This window comes from Musa acuminata, chromosome BXJ1-9, assembly GCF_036884655.1.
Source record: "Musa acuminata AAA Group cultivar baxijiao chromosome BXJ1-9, Cavendish_Baxijiao_AAA, whole genome shotgun sequence".
Classification (NCBI taxonomy): domain Eukaryota; kingdom Viridiplantae; phylum Streptophyta; class Magnoliopsida; order Zingiberales; family Musaceae; genus Musa; species Musa acuminata.
The window spans coordinates 18,900,222-18,922,488 of NC_088335.1; positions in this window are offsets into that span (position 1 = coordinate 18,900,222).

Sequence of the window (22,267 nt, forward strand, 5' to 3'; positions counted from 1 at the left end):
GATGCACTATCACCTCTCTCAACTCTTACTTAATAATTGAGATGCACTATCACAAAAATCCGAAAACTAAAGACTTCTCATGAATAAACCTAAAGCTTCTCTAAGCTTCTATTTCACCTTTTTTCAAGGTACTCTTTGTGATTCCTCTTTCAATACCCGTCTTTATTGTAGTGAAGGTACTAACCTTTGTCCTTTGCCGAGTCCTCCTTAGCAACCTTTGCTTTACCCAGTGTGCCCTTGCCCTTACCCTTCTTAAGATACTTTTTTGCCTTCCTTTTCTTTCTGGTCTCACCGGTATAGAGAACTGACTTCTCTTTTTTTATAGTGCTCTTAACCTCCCTCAACATATTAAGGAGTTCCGGGAGAGTTACATCATGGTAAGAAAAGGAATCTAGTAGGGATTGAAGCACGAGATCCACACATAGGATATCCTCTAGGACTATTCCAAGACCTGTGAGTTCCTCTATCCACTCAATCATCTTAAGGACATAGTTATGAATCGGTGTCTCCTCAGTCATCCTAGCGCGAAAGAGACTCTTGGATATCTCGCATCACTGAGTCCTTTCCTGTTCCTCAAACAATTTACGGATATGTAGGAGAATGGATCTGACATCCATCTTTTTATGCTATCTTTGTGACTCAGGAGTTATGGAGCCCAATATGTAACATTGAGCAAGAGTGGAGTCATCTATGTACTTCATATAATGAGCAATCCTTCACATAGTGAGCAATCTTATCTTTGCTTGCCCCTTCCTCGGGCGTAGGCATTATTATATCAAGGGCGCACACAATCTTCTCCGCCGTGAGAACGATTCTCAGTTTACGGAGCTAATTCGTATAATTTGGACAAGTGAGATGGTTGACATCAAGTATGTTACGTAAGAGATTTAAAATTGATATATTTATAACAAATAGGAGATGTAGTATAAATAAATAACATTCAGATTTTGTAGAAAGTAAAGAATGAAGATATGGACTTTTATCTTGACATCTCCCATTAATTTTCTAGCGAGTCATGTGATACCCTCAGCATATGAAACAAAAGTCTCTGGCAAGCTTCTAGTGGGGATCGGGATCCAATCGGTTGTTAGAACCCCAAAGGAATTCTATGTAGATTGATATTTGAGAGATTTCAACCCTTGGAACGCTACAGGGGTTTCACCCTCCTAGAAGTCAGCCACATGGCTGCAATTATAGATAGATCTTATTCACAAAGAGATGAAAGCTACAAACTTATATAGGGATCCAAACACTAGCCCTCAACCCTAGCCAACCCTAGCCAAGCGGTAAAATCACGTCGGTTTGAAAATCTTTCGTACGATAAAACCTATTTCATAAAGATGCTTAAATTAAAATCGTACAGAAGAGTATAGCAAGAGATAAGAAGGCAATTTGTAGTTGAAGCAAATTGCTTAAAAGAAATGCAAACCAGATTTTTATAGTGGTTCGGTCGTCATGACCTACATCCACTCCACCGATTCCTCTTCCGTCGAGGCCATCGGTATCCACTATCGGTATTCCTTCAATAGGCAAAGACCAACCACCTTCTTACAACTCTATTCTCCTTTTGACAAGCTCAGGAGAGAACCTTTACAAGTTTCACAACTCTCTTAGAATGAACTCTAAACTCTAAGAGGTGGAGGGTGTTGAATCTCAGATTTTGATGATATAATCAATTGGTGGGTTAATTGGTCTAATCCATATTATTGAGTTAAGTGTGTAGGATTAACTACGATAACCAGAAAACATAAAGCAAGGATACCGGAGTCGAGCTCGATGGACGTTTAAGAGACCGATGAATCATCGGAGATGCTGCCGGAACCATCCGAGAAGAAATCGGGAATGTGTCGGAGAAGGCTCGGCTACTCGTTAAAGTCATCACAAAGATTGGGAACTTGCAGGGAGTCCGTCGGAAGAAGTTCGTCGGAAAGCTCGCCGGAACAAGACTCGATGTTCGCGGTTAAAAAACTTGCTTAGGATGTTTTTTTTTTGTTATGTAGTTCACCTGTAATTAGGATTAGGATTAAGAGATAATCTTATATCCTGGTTAGGGGCCAATTGGGCCTAAAGTCAGATTTGGTTTGGGCTAAAATTAAGCCAAACAAATGAATTGGAGAGCTAGGCGGTGGCACCGCCTAGCTGGGCGGTGAAACCGCCTAGCACCCGAGTGCTGGGCGGTGACACCTCCTTGGCTGGGCGGTTGCACCGTCCAGCACCCGAGCGCTGGGCGGTGGCACCGCCTAGCTGGGCGGTGGAACCTCCAGCACCGGGAACCCTAAGAGAATTCAAATTTTGGAGCCCAAAATTTGAATCCTCTTGAGGCCTATAAATACCCCTCAAATCTCAGCTGAGGTTATAACTTTTGAGAAGCATTTTGATTGAGAGAAAAGTCTTAGAAAGTCTTAGCAAGTCTTGTTTTCAATTTGCTAGAGAGTTCTCCTCCTTCTTTCTTATTGAAAATTTGTAAGAGGTTGAGCTGCTTGTAAAAGGTTGTAAGAGGGGTGTTTACCCTTCCATTTCAAGAGACTTGCCAGTGGAAGGTGGGAGCCTCATCGAAGAGGGGCCTCGCAAGTGGAGTAGGTCATTTGACCGAACCACTCTAAAAATCGGCGTAATCTCTGGTTTGCTTTTTATTATTGTCATTTACATTACTGTAAATCTTCTTACTGCTTTAGTTCCTTATTACTCTTGCTGCGCAACTTTAAGAATACGCCTTCAAGTTAAATTTCTCAAGTTTCGTTCTTAACGTACGAAAGATTTTGTTAAAATCGAAGTTTTAATCCGCTGCACTAATTCACCCCCCCCCCTCTTAGTGCCGCTCCAATCCTAACAAGTGGTATCAGAGCAAGGTTATCTCTCATATTTAGTTTAATACCCAAGAGAGATGGCTTACTCCGACATGCAAGCGGGTCATTCTATTGCACGACCACCTTTGTTTAATGGGTCGGATTACACATATTTGAAGACTCGCATGAGAATCTTCCTCATTTCTATGGACTTTGAGCTTTGGTCTATTGTCGAGAATGGATTTCAAAAATCTTCTCTTCCGATGAGCGAATGGGATGAATCGGAGAAGAAGGTTTTTGCTTTAAATGCAAAGGCTATGAATGCCTTGTTTTGTGCACTAGACAAAAACGAATTTAATCGTGTTTCAATGTGTGATTCGGCTTTTGATATTTGGAGAACTCTTGAGGTCACTCATGAAGGCACTAGCCGAGTGAAAGAGTCCAAAATCAACATCCTTGTGCACTCTTACAAACTTTTCCGAATGAAACCAAGTGAGTCCATCGGAGACATGTACACCCGGTTTACGGATGTCATCAATGGACTCAAAGCTCTTGGTAAAGATTTTACTAACTTTGAACTAGTAACTAAAATCTTAAGATCCCTCCCTAAAAGTTGGGATCCAAAAGTTACGGCCATTCAAGAGGCCAAAGACCTTAAAGCATTCCCTCTTGAAGAACTCATTGGGTCTCTAATGACCTACGAAATGACATGTCAAGCTCATGACGAGCTCGAGAACCCCCTTCCAAAGAACAGGAAGGATATGGCACTCAAATCACAAGAAGACCACTTGAAAGGAACATCAAGTGATGAGGACAGTGACAATGACATTGCACTTTTGACTCAAAAATTTAAAAAATATTTAAGAAATAATAGATTTAAAAATAATACAAAAAATAAATTTGAACAAAAGAAGGACCAAGTGATTTGTTATGAATGCAAAAAACCGGGACACTATAAGAACGATTGCCCTCAAGCCAAAAAGAGAACATCAAAGAAGAAGGCATTCAAGGCAACATGGGATGATTCAAGCGCATCCGAAGAAGAGGAGTCCAACACCGAGCAAGTTGCTCATTATGCGCTAATGGCGTTAGGAGAAGAGGTATGTGATTTATTTAATGAAGATTTATCTTTTGAAGAACTATCTATCGCTTTTCATGAATTATTTGATGAATGTAGAACTGTTAGCAAGAAATTAAGTATCTTAAAGAAAGAGCATGCTTTGCTACAAGATAAGTTTGATAGTCTTCAAACTCCTCCATGCTCTAAGTGTGAGCACTTAGAAGCAATAAAAAATGAAAATTTGCTTCTTAAGGAAACCTTAAACAAGTTTAAGGTTGGTAGCAAAGGATTAGATATGATCCTTGCACACAAGGGTCACATCGCAAATAGAAATGGAATTGGATTTGTAAAAGGATTACATCAAAATCCTACCACTTTCATAAAAGGACCTACATTACATGTTTCCTCTTATATGAAATGCAACTTTTGTTGCAAATTCGGACATATTGCCAACAAATGCCCATTTAGGAAAATTAGTTCACAAAAATTAATATGGGTTTCTAAATGAACTATAAAGAATTCAATCATAAATAACAAAGTTAGTGGGTCAATTTTTGAGGCACCCAAAATCAAATGGGTACCTAAAAATCATCCTCTTTTGTAGACAAACCCACAAGCTAGGAGCAAGAGATGGTATCTCGATAGTGGATGCTCAAGACATATGACTGGAGATCCATCTCATTTCTCTATGCTCACTAGCAAAGAAGAAGGGTACGTTACCTTCGGAGACAACAACAAGGGCAAAATCATTGGCAAGGGAACTATTGGTAACAAATTTAATTTTTCCATTGATGATGTCTTACTAGTTGATAGATTGAAACATAATCTCTTGAGTATTAGTCAACTATGCGATAAAGGTTACATCGTTAGATTTGAATCAAATATGTGCATTATTGAAAAACCAAATCATAACATGACTATGATTGCTTTAAAACAAAATAATGTCTATACCATCAATCTTGATGAACTAAGTAATGAAATGTGCTTCTCCGCCGTAAATGATGATGCTTGGCTTTGGCATAGGAGATTAGGCCATGCAAGCATGAAAACAATATCTAAGATCTCATCTCAAGAATTAGTACGAGGAATTCCAAATATAAAGTTTATTAAGGACAAAGTATGCGATGCATGTCAACTAGGCAAACAAATAAAAACAAGCTTCAAACCAAAAAATCAAATTAGCACTACTAGACCATTACAATTGATCCATTTGGACTTATTTGGACCAATTGATACAACAAGTCTAGGTGAAAGCAAATATGCTTTTGTGATTGTGGATGACTACTCTAGATACACTTGGACCTATTTCTTAGCTCACAAAAGTGATTGCTTCAAGTGTTTCTCTAAATTTTGTAAACTCACTCAAAACGAAAAAGGCTTCATGATTTCATCAATTCGGAGTGATCACGGTGGTGAATTCCGAAACCGTGACTTTCAAAATTTTTGCGAAAGTAATGGGTACAATCACAACTTCTCAACTCCAAGAAATCCTCAACAAAATGGAGTAGTTGAAAGGAAAAATAGAAACCTACAAGAAATGGCAAGAACTATGTTGAATGAACATAGTTTACCTAAGTACTTTTGGGCCGAAGCCGTAAATACGGCTTGCTACATCATGAATAGAGTCCTAATAAGACCATCCTTATCCAAAACTCCCTATGAATTATGGAATAACAAAAAACCAAACATCTCCTATTTTAAAGTTTTTGGTTGTAAATGCTATATTTTAAATGAAAGGGATGCTTTAGGAAAATTTGATGCTAAATCCGATGAAGGCATCTTTCTTGGTTACTCTTCCGTTTCTAAAGCTTTTCGGGTTTTTAATAAAAGAACTTTAGTAATTGAAGAGTCTATTCATGTAGTTTTTAATGAAATTTCTGATTTAAAGAAAAATGATTTTGATGATGATCTTGGTTTTGATAATTTGAATTTAAATGAACCCTCTCCTCAAAATAGCCATTTGAATGCATCTTCTTCCGAAATTTCTTTACCAAAAGAATGGAAGTATGTAGATGCTCATCCAAAAGAGCAAATTATAGGAGATACATCAAAAGGGGTTCAAACTCGTTCTTCTTTCAAAAATTTCTGTGCTAACGCCGCTTTCCTTTCTCAAATTGAACCTAAATGCATTGACGAAGCCTTAAAAGATGATTTTTGGATCATTGCAATGCAAGAAGAATTGAACCAATTTGAGAGGAATGAGGTATGGAAGCTTGTTCCTAGACCAAGTGACCACTTAGTCATAGGTACTAAGTGGGTCTTTAGAAACAAGCAAGACAAAAATGGTATCGTGGTTAGAAACAAGGCTAGATTAGTGGCCAAAGGTTTCAACCAAGAAGAAGGTATCGATTATGAAGAAACCTTCGCTCCCGTGGCTCGATTAGAAGCCATAAGGATGCTCCTTGCCTATGCTAGTAGTAATAATTTTAAACTATTTCAAATGGATGTTAAAAGTGCTTTCTTGAATGGTTTTATTTCCGAAGAAGTATTTGTCGAACAACCTCCCAGATTTGAAAATTCTCTTCTTCCTAATCATGTATTCAAATTGACTAAAGCTCTCTATGGCTTAAAACAAGCTCCTAGAGCTTGGTATGAAAGGCTTAGTTCCTTTCTTATTTTAAATAATTTTACCAAAGGCAAGGTTGATACTACATTGTTTATTAAACATTTTGAAAATAATTTTCTTATTGTGCAAATTTATGTTGACGATATTGTGTTTGGCTCTTCGGATGAATCACTATGTGAATCATTTGCCAAATGTATGAGTCTTGAATTTGAAATGAGTTTAATGGGTGAATTAACTTTCTTTTTGGGATTATAAATCAAACAACTTAGTGATGGTATATTTCTTAACCAATCTAAATATACATTAGAATTGTTAAAACGATTTAACATGGATAATTCAAAAGCAATAAACACCCCTATGAGTACTGCGACTAAGTTAGATATAGATGAAAATGGTGAAAGTTTCGATCAAAAAATATATAGGGGAATGATAGGTAGTCTACTCTACCTCACTGCGACTAGACCGGATACTATGTTTAGTGTAGGACTTTGCGCTAGGTTTCAATCTAATCCTAAATTATCTCATCTTAAGAGTGTTAAAAGAATATTTAGGTATCTTAAAGGAACTCCAAATTTAGGATTGTGGTATCCAAAATCTGAAAAATTCGATCTAATAGCTTATGCAGATGCCGATTTTGGCGGATGCAGGATAGATAGAAAAAGTACATCCGGAACATGCCAATTTTTAGGACATGCACTTGTTTCTTTGACTTCCAAGAAACAAAATTCAGTTGCACTATCTACGGCGGAAGCCGAATACATTACTGCAAGTGCATGTTGTGCACAAGTAATTTGGATGAAAAATACATTAGAAGACTATGGAATTCACCTTGAAAATATTCCCATAAAATGCGATAATACTAGTGCCATATGCCTTACTAAAAATCCAATTCAGCACTCTAGAACTAAGCACATTGACGTTAGGCATCATTTCATACGCAATCATGTTCTTAACAATGATATTGTTCTAGAATTCATTGACACAAAGTATCAATTAGCATATATATTTACAAAAGCTTTGAATGAAGACCAATTTGAATTCATCCGAATGGAATTAGGCATGCTAAATTGTCCCTAAAATGAACTTCACAAAAAGGACTCGTTCTTTTCCCGTCGTTTATGAATTTGAATTCTTCCTTCTTCTTCAATTCAAAATGATCCATTAAAGTATAAATTATGATCTTGAGGGAAGAAGCTAAACAAAAGGAAGGAAGAAAATTTTTTTTCTTTCCTCCGCGTGATGCTAGCGGTGGCACCGCCAAATCCGGCGGTTGCACCGACTGGCGCTCGGGCACCAAGCGGTGACACCGACCAGTTTGGCGGTGATACCGACCGAGTAACCCTTTTAACCCGAGGGGTTAGGGCCGGCGGTGACACCGCCCCCAACCCGAAGAAAGATCTCTCAAAAAACCTCTCCCATTCCCTCTAACCCTCATTCTAACTCTTAGAAACATTGGAGAAGGATTCTTGGTGGTCCAAGCTTTCCATCTCTCAACATAATCTCCACAAGGTAACACTTGAAATCCCTCTTTTCTTTTCTCTTTCTCTTTCTTATTTTTCACAATTTCATCATCATGTTGTCTAGAAAATGGCTCCTAAGAGATCAAAAGGAATAAGGATTGAAGGAGATTCATATAACCATGACCTTTTTAGATCAAAAGAGGTTGCCCTTAGCTTTCCAAAATTTGAAACACGATGTGTCCATAAGGGAAAATACGTTGATTTGGATGAACTAGAGGACTTAGAACCCATTAGGTGGTTTGCACACCTAGAAGCTCTACCTCTACTACAAATAGATGAACCAATCTATCCACGGTTAGTGAGATTGTTCTATGCCAACCTATATGAAGACAATGATAGCCTAAGCACTTACATTCTAGGAACACCCATTAGAATATTTGACAGCACCATTTGTGAGCTAATTGGCATAACTGAAAAAGATAGGGGATGCTATTTTAAAGGTAAATGGGACGTCAAAAAAATAGGAGCAACCTATGCCGAAGCCGTGAAAACAATTTTTGCAAATCCAAACCTTGACTTCCTACCCAAGAGCTGTGAACACTTACTACCTTTCAACTCTAAAATTCTTCATCACATTATCACAAGCATCATATTCCCCAAACAATTTCATCTTGACGAAATAAGTCAAATAGAGATAGGAACCATGTATTGGATTATGACCGGTCAGCATAATTGTTTTGGGTACTTGATTCGCCAACACATGCAGGATATTATGACTAAAGATACTATATTGCCATATGGGAGGTTAATCACTAGAATTCTTCATGCCTATGACATTTGCATTCCACCCGATGAAGAATCTATTCAAAATGATCGATATAACATAATAAATAAAAACCTGCTGAAAAAACTTAGGTGCACTTTTAGCAATGGCATATGGGTTAGGCAGCCTAGAAGGACGGATCCAATTCCTCCACCAATAGAACAATCCGAAACTCCAATTCTTATGGGAAATGAATCTCCTCCTCCTAGTCCCTTTGGCGCAGCACCTTCAGCTCCTGTTTCCTCCTCTGAAGATATCATTATGACTGAGCTATCTCAGATCAAATCACAGCAAGAACAAATTCAGAATCAACAAGTTGAAATTTTGAAGACACTACGACAGATGAATGAAAAAATAGATATCAAGTATCAGCACTGTGGATTACCTCCTAAGGATTAAACTGATGTATCTTTTTATTCTGTTCTGTTTGATTTTAAAAACAAGTTCAAGTTTGTCATCGATTGAACGATAACTGATCTTTCCTTTAGATAACTACTGTCTTAATCTGCATAGATGATGATGTCTTTTGGATAAACTATTTCTGGCAAATTTGAATGATGAACCTTGATAAATGCTAAACCTTTTTCTATGATCATCAATTAGCTGGCTTGTCTCTTTTTGTTGATGACAAAGGGGGAGAAGTGATGACTTACACCAGAACGATAGCATGACTAATATGAATTACAAAAACTTGTGTGATATGAATGTCTTATATGACTTGCAAATCCTTGAAAATATCACAAGATTGATATCATGAAATTTATATTGAAAATCTTTATCTTCTATGTGATATGAATGTCTTATATGACTTGCAAATCCTTGAAAATATCACAAGATTGATATCATGAAATTTATATTGAAAATCCTTATCTTCTGTCGTAGCAAAATTCATCCCTATCATTTAACTTATGATTTTCATCGAAGTTTCGTACTTACTATTGTTTAATGAGGATAACGATAAAGTTCTACGATTAGAACTTATCGGGTTATGCTTGAATCCAATGGGATGGAATTCAAGTGTTTTTTATCTTCTCATAATATGGCATATAGATAGGGGGAGTTATGTTTAACTCCGTCATCAATTGATTGTCATCATCAAAAAGGGGGAGATTGTTGAATCTCGGATTTTGATGATATAATCAATTGGTGGGTTAATTGATCTAATCCATATTATTGAGTTAAGTGTGCAGGATTAACTATGATAACCAGAAAACATAAAGCAAGGATACCGGAGTCGAGCTCGATGGACGTTTAAGAGACCGAAGAATCATCGGAGATGCTACCGGAACCATCCGAGAAGAAATCGGGAACGTGTCGGAAGTTCGCCGAAGAAATCGTCGGAGGCTCGTGGAGATCACCAAGAAGGCTCGGCTACTCGTTAAAGTCATCACAAAGATTGGGAGATTGTAGGGAGTTCGTCGGAAGAAGTTAATCGGAAAGCTCACCGGAACAAGACTCGACGTTCGCGGTTAAAAAACTTGCTTAGGATGTTTTTTTTGTGTTATGTAGTTCACCTGTAATTAGGATTAGGATTAAGAGATAATCCTATATCCTGGTTAGGGGCCAACTGGGCCCAAAGTCAGATTTGGTTTGGGCTAAAATTAAGCCAAACAAATGAATTGGAGAGCCAGGCGGTGGCACCGCCTGGCTGGGCGGTGACACCTCCTTGGCTGGGCGGTTGCACCGTCCAGCACCCGAGCGCTGGGCGGTGGTACCGCTTGGCTGGGCGGTGGAACCTCCAACACCGGGAACCCTAAGAGAATTCAAATTTTGGAGCCCAAAATTTGAATCCTCTTGAGGCCTATAAATACCCCTCAAATCTCAGCTGAGGTTACAACTTTTGAGAAGCATTTTGATTGAGAGAAAAGTCTTAGAAAGTCGTAGCAAGTCTTGTTTTCAATTTGCTAGAGAGTTCTCCTCCTTCTTTCTTATTGAAAATTTGTAAGAGGTTGAGCTGCTTGTAAAAGGTTGTAAGAGGGGTGTTTACCCTTCCATTTCAAGAGACTTGCTAGTGGAAGGTGGGAGCCTCATCGAAGAGGGGCCTCGCAAGTGGAGTAGGTCATTTGACCGAACCACTCTAAAAATCGGTGTAATCTCTGGTTTGCTTTTTATTATTGTCATTTACATTACTGCAAATCTTCTTACTGCTTTAGTTCCTTATTACTCTTGCTGCGCAACTTTAAGAATACGCCTTCAAGTTAAATTTCTCAAGTTTCGTTCTTAACGTACGAAAGATTTTGTTAAAATCGAAGTTTTAATCCGCTGCACTAATTCACCCCCCCCCCTCTTAGTGCCGCTCCGATCCTAACAGAGGGGAATACTCAACACTTTTCAAGCTTTCTTAACTTTTTTTCATCAAGGATTCTTTCCTCTTTTCTACCCAATTCTTGCCATTCTAAGCAGAAAAGAGTAGGGTATTTATAGGCCCTAAATTGATTCAAATTTGGAGCCCAAAATTTAAATCCCTGAGATTTTGGGGTACGGGCGGTACCATCGCTTGTAGCCTGACACTAGGCGGTACCACCGCCCAGTTTGGCAGTATTACCACCTGGGTGACTATATCTAGGTGGTACCACTACCTAGATTGGTGGTTCCATTGCCTGACAACCTCGGAGACTGGGTTTTTTGAGTTTTCTAACTCAGGTGGTTCCACTGCCTGTTCTAGCGGTGCCATTACCTAACCCAACTTTTGGGTCATTGAATGGGCCTCCCAATGAGCCCAAATCAGTCCTAATTATGGCCCAATTGGCCCCTAATTGAGTTAGCATGATTACACTAAAAGCTAACTCAATTAGCCCCCTAAACTGCTTCAATCTTAGACATATAATTACAAAGCATGAATCCTTTGTCCGGTATGTCATTGGTTCATTCGGCACTCGTCCGGTCCTTCGGCACATCGTCCTCTTTTGTAGCCTTTTATCCAATCGGCATGTTAACCTCCATAACTCTGATCTTCTTGGTGCAATGTCTGCTCCTTTAGCCCAATGCCTGAATTCACGACACGAGTCTTCTACCGACACGTCAATCGATCCTCCGACCTGACGTCCAATCTTTTGACATGTTTACTCCAGCCTAATATGATTCTTTTTGGATTAATTAATTTGCCTCTCCTTGATCGAAGCTAGTCCTACATCACTCAAAAATGTAGATTAGATCACAAACTCATCAATTGATTTCATCATCAAAATCTAAGATTCAACAAGGGCGGTGGCTAGGAAGCCTAAAGGCCCAAATATAAACCCTAGCCACTCTTCTTTATAGGATAGAGGTAGCTAGGTGGGGTTTATTATAATATCACAAGATTTTTATTAGCTGCTTTTTAGTTGAGTAGGACCCAATCCTGCTAGGGTCCTGTCATGGCATCTTAGTGTAATCTCGAGGGACTTGACCAATCACACTAAGCACAAAAAGGTAGGCAACTCTTGTTGATCACAACTTCTTGTAATTCCCATCCTGTTCAGCCTCTGAACCACCATAGCTTCAAGGGACTCGACCAACTATGATGTTCGGTTAAGTCAATACCATCGTTACAATATAAGTCTGATTCAATGATATGCCCTTGAGAGACTCAACCAATCATACCATGTTCTTTAGTCACTAGTGACCTCTCTATGTCATAGGCAAGATATCACATCACCATATAGGTGAGCCTCGAGGGACTTGACCAACTCAACCTACATCAGGAATCGATTCTTACCTATAGTGAGGGAAAGTCATATGAGTCAATCTGTGGGGAAATTTAGGGGCGACATCACATGTGCAATAGAAGAACATGAAACAAAAATCTCAAATTCCCCAAAAGATGTTCATTGTCATATAAAGATTGGTACGTAAAAACTCACGAAATTGAAAAACCTGTGTGAGATAGTTGTGTTACCTAGGGAGATCATATATTCCTGAAATTTTACATTTCTATAGGAGAGGATAAAGGAGGTCAAGCGTCCTCCTCTCTAGTAGTGATCCACATAGCATGGGCTGCAAAGAGGCTTTGTTAGAACCCTTGCAGATTCTAAACTTGGGGTTGATCTCTTTAGGGGATCGGCCTCCTTGGAACTCTATAGGGGTTCCTCCCTCCAAGTTGCTGCTCAAAGGCTGCAAAAAAGTTTCATCTATTGCTTTAGAAAAGAGAAGGAATGCATGGCTATTAATAGGGCTTCTAAACCCTAACTCCTAATAGGACTCTTACTTAAGACTCTTACTTCGAACCAACTCCTAATAGGAGTCCTACTCAGGACTCTTATTCCCTTACAATTCCTAATTCTTCTCTAAGAAAAAACCTCTTAACCCTAGCCGACCTCTTCATCTCTTTAATAGGGGTCGGCTTAGGTAAGTTTTACATGAATGTCCCTCTCAATTAGGACTCTCCTTGCTAGAGTCCTAACAGACCCACCCTCTTCAAATCAGCCTTGTCCTCAAGGCTGAGATTCCATGAACTCAGGGAACCGGGTCTTCAGCTCCTCATATAGTTCCCATGTGGCGTCTTCAAGTGGTAAATTATTCCAATGCACTAGTACTTCAGTAGAGGGATGTCGGTGACGCATCACGATCCTGCGATCGAGGATGGCTTGTGGTTGAGCTTGAAGAACAACATCCCGGTGGTGTTGGGCAGTTGGATTTGGGGTGACTCGTGTTCTCCCAACTTGAGCTTCAGGCATGACACGTGGAAGACAAGGTGAATTTTGGCATCCTCAGGTAATTTAAGTCTATAGGCCACTGCTCTAATACGCTCTGTGATCTAATAGGGCCCAAAAAACATTGAGATAGCTTCATGGAGGCTCGAGTGTTGATGGAGAGTTGCTTGTATAGTTGTAGGCGAAGATAAACCCAATCTCCTATTGAAAATTCTCTTTCGCTCCATCGTGTGTTGGCTTGCTGCTTCATTCTGGCTTGAGCTGTAGAGAGATTATCTTTTAATAGTTGTAGGAGTTTGTTCCTATCAATCAATTCTTGTTCAACCTGATCTACCTTGGCCGAGCCAATTACATACTTTGGAATCACAAGAGCTGGTCGACCATACAATGCTTCATAAGGGGCACATTTTGTAGATGAATGATATGTAGTATTATACCACCATTCGGCCCAGGGAAGCCATTTTGCCCACTCTTTTGGTCGGTCGCTAGCGAAACACCGAAGGTATGTCTCTAAACACCTGTTTACCACCTCTATTTGGTCATCAGTTTGTGGATGATACGCTGTGCTCATCTTGAGTTTGGTGCCTTGTAACTGGAATAACTCGATCCAAAATTTACTAGTGAAGATCCTATCACGATCACTTACAATAGATCTTGGCATCCCGTGCAGTTTAACAATATTTTCTATGAAAACTTGGGCGATACTAGCAGTAGTGTAGGGACTTCTCATAGCACAAAAATGAGCATATTTCGTAAGTCGATCAACCACCACGAGAATTGTGCTTTTACCTTTGGCAAGTGGTAGCCCTTCAATGAAGTCCATGGAGATGTCAGTCCACACCGAGTCCGGTATAGGTAGTGGTTGTAGTTTCCCTGGATTTGCCGCAATTTCACCCTTGTGCTGTTGACATACATCATATTGTGCCACATATTCAGCAATAATTTTTTTCATCCCTCTCCAATAAAAAATTTGCTTCACTCTTTTGTAGGTTCTTAGAAATCCAGAGTGCCCTGCTGAAGGTATGGAGTGCATTTTATGCAGGATGATTGTGATACTAGGGGAGTCAGGTATAAGCACAATACGACCTTTGTAGTGTAGATCCCTCGAATCCCAAGTGTAGTGGGCTATTGCACTTGGATCCTCCTCCAATTTTTCTATAATGTTGCTGATCTCTAGATCCTTCTTCCATTCTTCCCTAATGTCCATGAGAAGACTAGTGGTAGGAAGGGAGATGGCTGAAACCTTAGTTTGCTCAGGTAGCCGTGAGAGTGCATCTGTAACAACGTTTTTTTTCCCCTTTTTGTAAATAATTTCATAATCAAATCCAAGAAGTTTGGTTACCCATTTTTGTTGCTCAGGGGATGATATCTTTTGCTCCAAAAAATATTTGAGGCTTCTATGATCGATTTTAATTTGAAATCGCTAGCCAATCAGGTAGGGTCTCCACCTCATTACTGCATGTACAATGGCAAGCATCTCCTTATCATATACTGACATGTTTTGTTGGGAGAGAGATAATGCCTTGCTAGTGTATACGAGTGGTCGACCATCTTACATGAGAACGGCTCCATTTCTGACTCCAGATGCGTCGATCTCAATGATGAAGGGTCGGCTGAAATCTGGTAGCGCCAGCACCGGCGTCGTTGTCATGGCTACCTTAAGTTTGTCGAAGGCAGCAGAGGCTTTGTCCGACCATTGGAGAGCATCTTTTTTCAGTAGAGAAGTGAGTGGTGCACTGATCTTCCCATAGTCCTTAACAAATTTTCGGTAGTAGCCTGTTAGTCCAAGGAACCCGCGTAGTAATTTCACATTTGTAGGTTTCGGCCAGCCTTGCATTGTCTCAATTTTTGTTGGGTCTACCGCCACTCCTTCTTCTGATATTATGTGCCCAAGGTACTCTACTTTTTGTTGGAGAAAGCTACACTTTGGTTGCTTAACAAAAAGAGTATTCTCCCGAAGGATCATCAGAACAATCCATAAATGCTGAAAGTGAGTCTCAAGAGAAGGGTTGTAAATGAGAATGTCATCAAAAAATACTAGCACAAATTTACGAAGAAAGCTCCGAAAAATATCGTTCATGAGACTTTGAAAGGTTGAAGGAGCATTAGTGAGTCCAAAAGGCATTACCAAGAATTCATAATGACCATCATGTGTGCGGAATGCAGTTTTTGGAATGTCATCTTCATATACCCAAATTTGGTGGTAACCGGATTGGAAACATCGTGAAGACTCGAGCTCCTTTTAATTCATTAAGAAGTTCATCCACCACTGCTATTGGGTACTTGTCCTTGACGGTGATGCCATTTAAAGCTCGGTAGTCGATGCACATCCGCCAAGTTTCATCCTTCTTACGTACAAGTAGCACTGGTGAGGAATAGGGGCTGCAACTTGGCCGAATCACCCCTGTTTCAAGCTTCTCCTTTACGATCTTTTCAATTTTATCTTTTTGGAGGTGAGGATATCAGTACGGTCAAGTGTTCGTTGGTGGCTTGCCCGGAAGGATTGGAATTCGATGGTCATGTTGTCGAGAAGGAGGAAGACCGCATGGTTCAGCAAAAATGTCAACAAATTCAATAAGTAATTAGGCAAGATTTTGATCTTCAATTTCTATTTTCTTCCCCTCTGGTTGCTGCTGGAGGTGCATCAAAAAGCCACCATTTACCTTGTGTAAAACTTTCTCCATTCGTTGGGTCGAAACAGTGGTAACGTTGCTTCCGCGCTTCCCGCGTAGGTTGATCTGTTTGCCCTTACAATAGAATTTCATAATTAATTTAGAAAAGTTCCAAGAGACATCACCTAGTATAGTCAACCATTCTATACTAAGCACTGCCTCATAGTCATCAAGTGGTAGGAGTAAGAAATCGGTGATAATTTCTTGGTCTTGCAGTAATAGTTTCACCCGCGGGCATCTTTGGTCGCACTTTAGGATTCTGCCATCGGCCACCTTTACATCGAACTTGCTGCAACCTTCAATATGCTATGCCATCTGAGCTGCCCGTGTCGATGAGAATAGTAATTGGCTGTTGTTTGAGAAGGCCTCCAACTTTCATCGTTTGCGAGTTTGAGTAGCCGGCTAGTGCGTGTACCGTAATGTCGGTCGATTGTGGCTCTTCTTCCATATCTTCTATTTCATATTTAAGGCTCTCTTTTGGATGTTCCATGACCTCTTCTTCTACTGGTTCAATCATAAGAAGTCTTCCTTTTCTACAGCGATGCTCATGGCTCCATGGCTCGTCGCAATGCCAACATAACCCCTTCGCAGATTGCTCCCGAAGTTCTTCTCTTGTTAACCTTTTCGGTGCAAGGACTCGGTTGATAGTAGGGGGGGCTGAGGGCTTTAGTATTGTAGGTCAAGGAGTGATCCTAGTCCTCCGGGCTTCATAGTTCAATCGCTCCTCTTGAAGTCATGCAAAAGATATGGTTGCCATAAGAGTGTATGATTGTCGCGCTATAACTTCTCCCCGGATCTCCAGCTTTAAGCCCTCAATAAAGGTCCCCAATAGCTATTTTTCAGACCAATCACGAGTTTGATTAGATAACCTTTCAAACCTGGTTTGGTACTCCTGAATGGTGGAGGTTTGTCGGATCTTTGCTAGTTGTCCGTCAATGTTCTCGTAATAAGTTGGTCCGAAGCGGATCAGCAGTCCTTCTTTGAATTGTCACCATAAAAGGACTCCATAAGTATGTTCAAACCAGTCAAACCATTGTATGGCATCCCCTTCAAGATGTATAGCTGTAATTTCCACCATGGATGCATCCGCAGTTTGATGGTATCGAAAATATCGCTCTGCACGCGAGATCCAACCAATTGGGTCTCCTTCTTCCCATCTAGGGAAGTCCACTCTCATGCACGAATAGTTGGGGTCAGTCATAGAGCCTCCCCTCTCTTGGAAGTCATCTCTTTGGGCATGATGTGATTGGTTAGAGCTCTCTCCTTGATGTGATTTCTTCAGGCTTGGTGGTCGGCCCAAACTGAATTCGGTAAGGAGAGTCCGAATCTTATCCTCCATTCGTGCCTCGAAGGCTTTAAATTTAGCATTGATTGCCTCCTCAGATAGCATAGTATAAGACTCCAAATCTGTGATGTTAAGTTCTCTCTTTTGTTGACGGGTTAAAGGCATGTATAGGTTGAGAGAAGCGATGGTTGAAAGGGTTGGTGGATTGGTTTGGACAAAGAAAATATAGTATCAAGATCAAACAAACAGTGCTATGTAGCTGAAATTCTACAATGTATCTTTCGTTGTAGAGATGAAAACTTTGTGACAAAAAGTTTATGCAGAAATATAGGAACAATTTTTTTTTTTTTTGGATTTTCGGATAGGGATTGTTGAATCTCGGATTTTGATGATGAAACTAATTGATTGTGTTTAAATGTTTGACTACATTTTGAGTGATACAGGTCTACTCGATCAGGATTAGACAATTAACGCAGGAGGAATTGACGTTGCGTCGGAGGAGATCACGTCAGGATATTGGATGGCAGAAGGCTTCGGGCGTCGGGCATCGGGCAAAGGAGAGCGAAATTGCACCAAGGATATCGGGGTTACGGAGGTCAACCGCCGATTGGGCAACAAGCCGCAAGAGAGGACTATGCACCGAAGAATCGGATGAAGCGCCAACCAATGACGTGCCGGGCAACAGAATGTCAATTTGCATTATAATAATTGTCTAGATCGGAGTAGAGTGTTTGCTTGTGTGTGCAGGATTAACTACGATAACGACAAAGACATAAAGCAAAACAAAGTGCCGGAGTCAAGCGCGAAGGATTCGTTGGGAGTTCGAGAGTTCGACGGAAGTCCGAAGGTTCGTCTGGAATGCTGCCAGAACTAACCGAGAATGAGTAGGGAGCTTGCCGAAGGGTTTTTCGGAAGCTCACTGGAAGGTTCGTTGGAAGTTCGCGGAGCTCACCGAGAATGATCGGAGCTTTCCAAAGAAGCTCGTTGGAACTCGCCAAGATCAAATCGTGAAGTCTAGGAGCTTGTCGGGAGTCCGCAGAATGGTTTCCGAGAGTTTATCGGAAGACCGTCGGAAATTCGCCGAAAGCTCGCCGGAAGAAGTCTTGACTTACGGACTTTGTAATAGCTTATAAAATGTCTTTAAATTCATAGTTATCATGTTAATTAGAGTTAGGATTAGGTGTTAATCCTATAACCCAAGTAGGGGCTAATTGGGCCCGAGTTCGGACTGGTTTGGGCCAAGTTTGGAGCTCAACCAGTGAGCTGATTTGGCCTAGGCGGTGGCACCGCCTAGATTGGCGGTGGCACCGCCCAGCACCCGAGAGCTGGGCGGTGACACCTCCTAGGCTGGGCGGTTGCACCGTCCAGCACCCGAGTGCTGGGCGGTGGCACCGCTTGGCTGGGCGGTGGCACCTCCAGCACCGGGAACCCTAAGAGAATTCAAATTTTGGAGCCCAAATTTGAATCCTCTTGAGGCCTCTAAATACCCCTCAAATCTCAGCTGAGGTTACAACTTTTTGAGCAGCAAGTGTTTGAGAGAAAGGCATTAGAAAAGTCCTAGCTAATCTTGTTTTCAATTTGCTAGAGAGTTCTCCTCCTTCTTTCTTATTGAAAATTTGTAAGAGGTTGAGCTGCTTGTAAAAGGTTGTAAGAGGGGTGTTTACCCTTCCATTTCAAGAGACTTGCTAGTGGAAGGTGGGAGCCTCATCGAAGAGGGGCCTCGCAAGTGGAGTAGGTCATTTGACCGAACCACTCTAAAAATCGGCGTAATCTCTGGTTTGCTTTTTATTATTGTCATTTACATTACTGCAAATCTTCTTACTGCTTTAGTTCCTTATTACCCTTGCTGCGCAACTTTAAGAATACGCTTTCAAGTTAAACTTTTCAAGTTCCGTTCTTATCGTACGAAAAATTTGTCGAAATCAACGTTTTAATCCGCTGCACTAATTCACCCCCCCCTCTTAGTGCCGCTCCGATCCTAACAATTGGTATCAGAGCCACGTTTTTCTACCTTGGTTTAACACCCAAATAGAAATGGCTCTTTACAGCTTTCAAGAGGGTCACTCTCTCATTTGTCCTCCCTTTTTCAATGGGACGGACTACACTTATTGGAAAACTCGAATGAGAGTTTTCTTACTTTCTTTGGATTTGAATTTATGGCACATAGTCGAAAATGGATTTGAAATTTCTTCTCTTCCAATGAACCATTGGAATGATTTGGAGAAGAAGATGTTTTCTCTAATTGCAAAGGCTATGAATGCCTTATATTGTGCACTTGACAAAAATGAATTTAATCGCATTTCGATGTGTGACTCAGCTTTTGATATTTGGAGAACTCTAGAGGTCACTCATGAATGCACTAGCCGAGTGAAAGAGTCCAAAATCAATATTCTTGTGCATTCTTACGAACTTTTCCGGATAAAACCAAGTGAGTCCATCGGAGACATGTACACCCAGTTCATGGATGTCATTAATGGACTCAAAGCTCTTGGTAAAAGTTTTTCTAATTTTGAACTAGTCACTAAAATCTTAAGATCCCTTCCAAAAAGTTGGGATCCAAAAGTTACGGCCATTCAAGAGGCCAAGGACCTTAAAACATTCCCTCTCGAAGAACTTATTGGGTTTCTAATAACCTACGAAATGAACAATATGACAAAAAAGAAACTCGAGAACAACCTTCCAAATGATAGGAAGGATTTGGGACATAGAACACATGAAGACCACTCGAGCATAAGCTCAAGTGATGGTGAACTTAAACTACAAATGAAACAAAAATTAAAAAGCAAAAAGAATGGAACTACTTGCTTTGAACGCAAGAAGAACAAAAGTTGGGATGAATTGAGCTCTTCCGAAGACGAGGAGAAAATCAAGAAAGGCGAGGTGGCAAACTATGCCTCACCCTCTTACAACAATGAGGTAATCAAAATCCCACTAATTTATTTAGAAATTACATAATACTTTCTTGAGTTATTTTTAATTTAGTTTAGGATTAATTTTCTTGAAAATTGCATGTGTTATGTTAATGCAGTAAATTGTTAAATATAAATCTAATGCTTATACACCTAGTAAGATTAATCTTATATATGTGCTTGAGAAGCAAGAATTTGTATTTTGACGATTTCCATATTGATTTTCAATGACGATGCATGACTTTTGAATGGAAGGCTTGATGATTTTTTATGAACCTTATCTTTGGTTTTCAAACATGATGTATAGTTTTGACATAAGAACAAAAATTTGAAGCATGCTAATATAAAGTCAATCATATAAAGTAAAACTAAAGAAATTTTAAATATCTATAAGAATCATTCAAAATTATGTTCAATAAAACCTTACTTGATGTTGTAATGAAACCATTGAAAGTTTTGATGCTATGATTTGATGATTTTATGCATGAGATTGTAAAGTTATACATGATGATTTTTATGATTTATTGGTCTTGATGGTTTTTATGATAAAATTCATTTTTCGATCCTAAATGTTGATGCACATTTTTATCTAGCATAAATGACATGAATTTAAATAACTAAAAAGAGAAAAGCATTGTTCTTGAAAATTATTTTTCTCTATCTTGTTGATTTATATGAATCCCTTGAAAATAATTTTGGTTTGATGATTTGAATTAGAAATGAGTTATATCAAAATCATGATATTGATTTGACAAAATTGAATGAGTTGAAAACAAATGATGATTTTTCTCTTGAATACAACTTGTAATATTTTTACATATATATTTTCATCTTGATTTCTCGATATTCGATACATGAAATTTTTCCATGAATCAAAATTCTTTCATGACGTGATTCTTCTTGGTATTCACTAAAAATGATACATTCAAATTAACCTACTCTACTTGACATCTTGATAATTTATGACTTGAATATCATGTACAATATGCTCATAATGATGATTGAGTTATGTATGAAAAATGGAAGATATAGTTTTTAAATTTTGCATGTTCGAATTTGAAAATATTTGATATGCATGAAAATATTAAATATTTTGAAACCATGTTTTAGTGTTATGCTTAATGATCATGCTTAATAAATTTCGAAATTATGGATGATGAATCTTTTACGATTTATGGATCATTGATTTTTACCATAATGAAAGTACCTTATTGATTTTTTTTGTAATAAATCTTACTCTTTCGGTTTTAAACATGATAAATGTTTTTATTTGGTATAAATGAAACAAAATCATATGTTTTGAAATAATTGAAAAGAGGATAACATTCTTGAAAATTATTTTGCTCAATCTTATTGATTTTGATGAATCCATTTGTATCATCTTTGTGAATCTCTTGGATTTTGATAATGATTTTGATGATTTAAATTTGAATAATTTTTTATTGAAATCATGATCTTGATCTCTTGAAATTCATAACATGAAATCCTTTATGAATCAACATTTTCTTTTCTATTTAAAAGGAGATTTGTCGAAATGTTTCTTAGTCTTTTAGTATTCATAATCTTGACAATTATGTTTTGAAACTTGATGTAAACCAAGAATGTTCATCATGATTCTCTCTTTGAATATTTAAAGAGGAGAATTTTCTAGATGGTTCATGATTTTGATGATTGAATATTTGATATGCATGAATTGAGATCTTGCTCTCCTACCACTCTTTTTGCTATTCACCAAAAGGAAGACTAATTCTAATAAACCATGATATGCTATATGAATTTTATTGTATTCATGAAGTAAGATCTCATCACTAATTTTTGTTTATATTCCTTCATGTGATGATATGAATGTATGAAACACTTATGATATGACTTTTTATACAATTCCATGTATTCGTGAAATATTAATCTCATCACCCAATTAATTCCTCTTGATACTCCTAATGTGATGAAGTGAAATTATGCATGAAATACAAATGGGGATAAGTTTTTGGTAGGATATAATTTGACAAATTGATACCATCATGATATGAAACATTTATGATTTGTAATGATATATGCAATACTTGTGCTTTCTA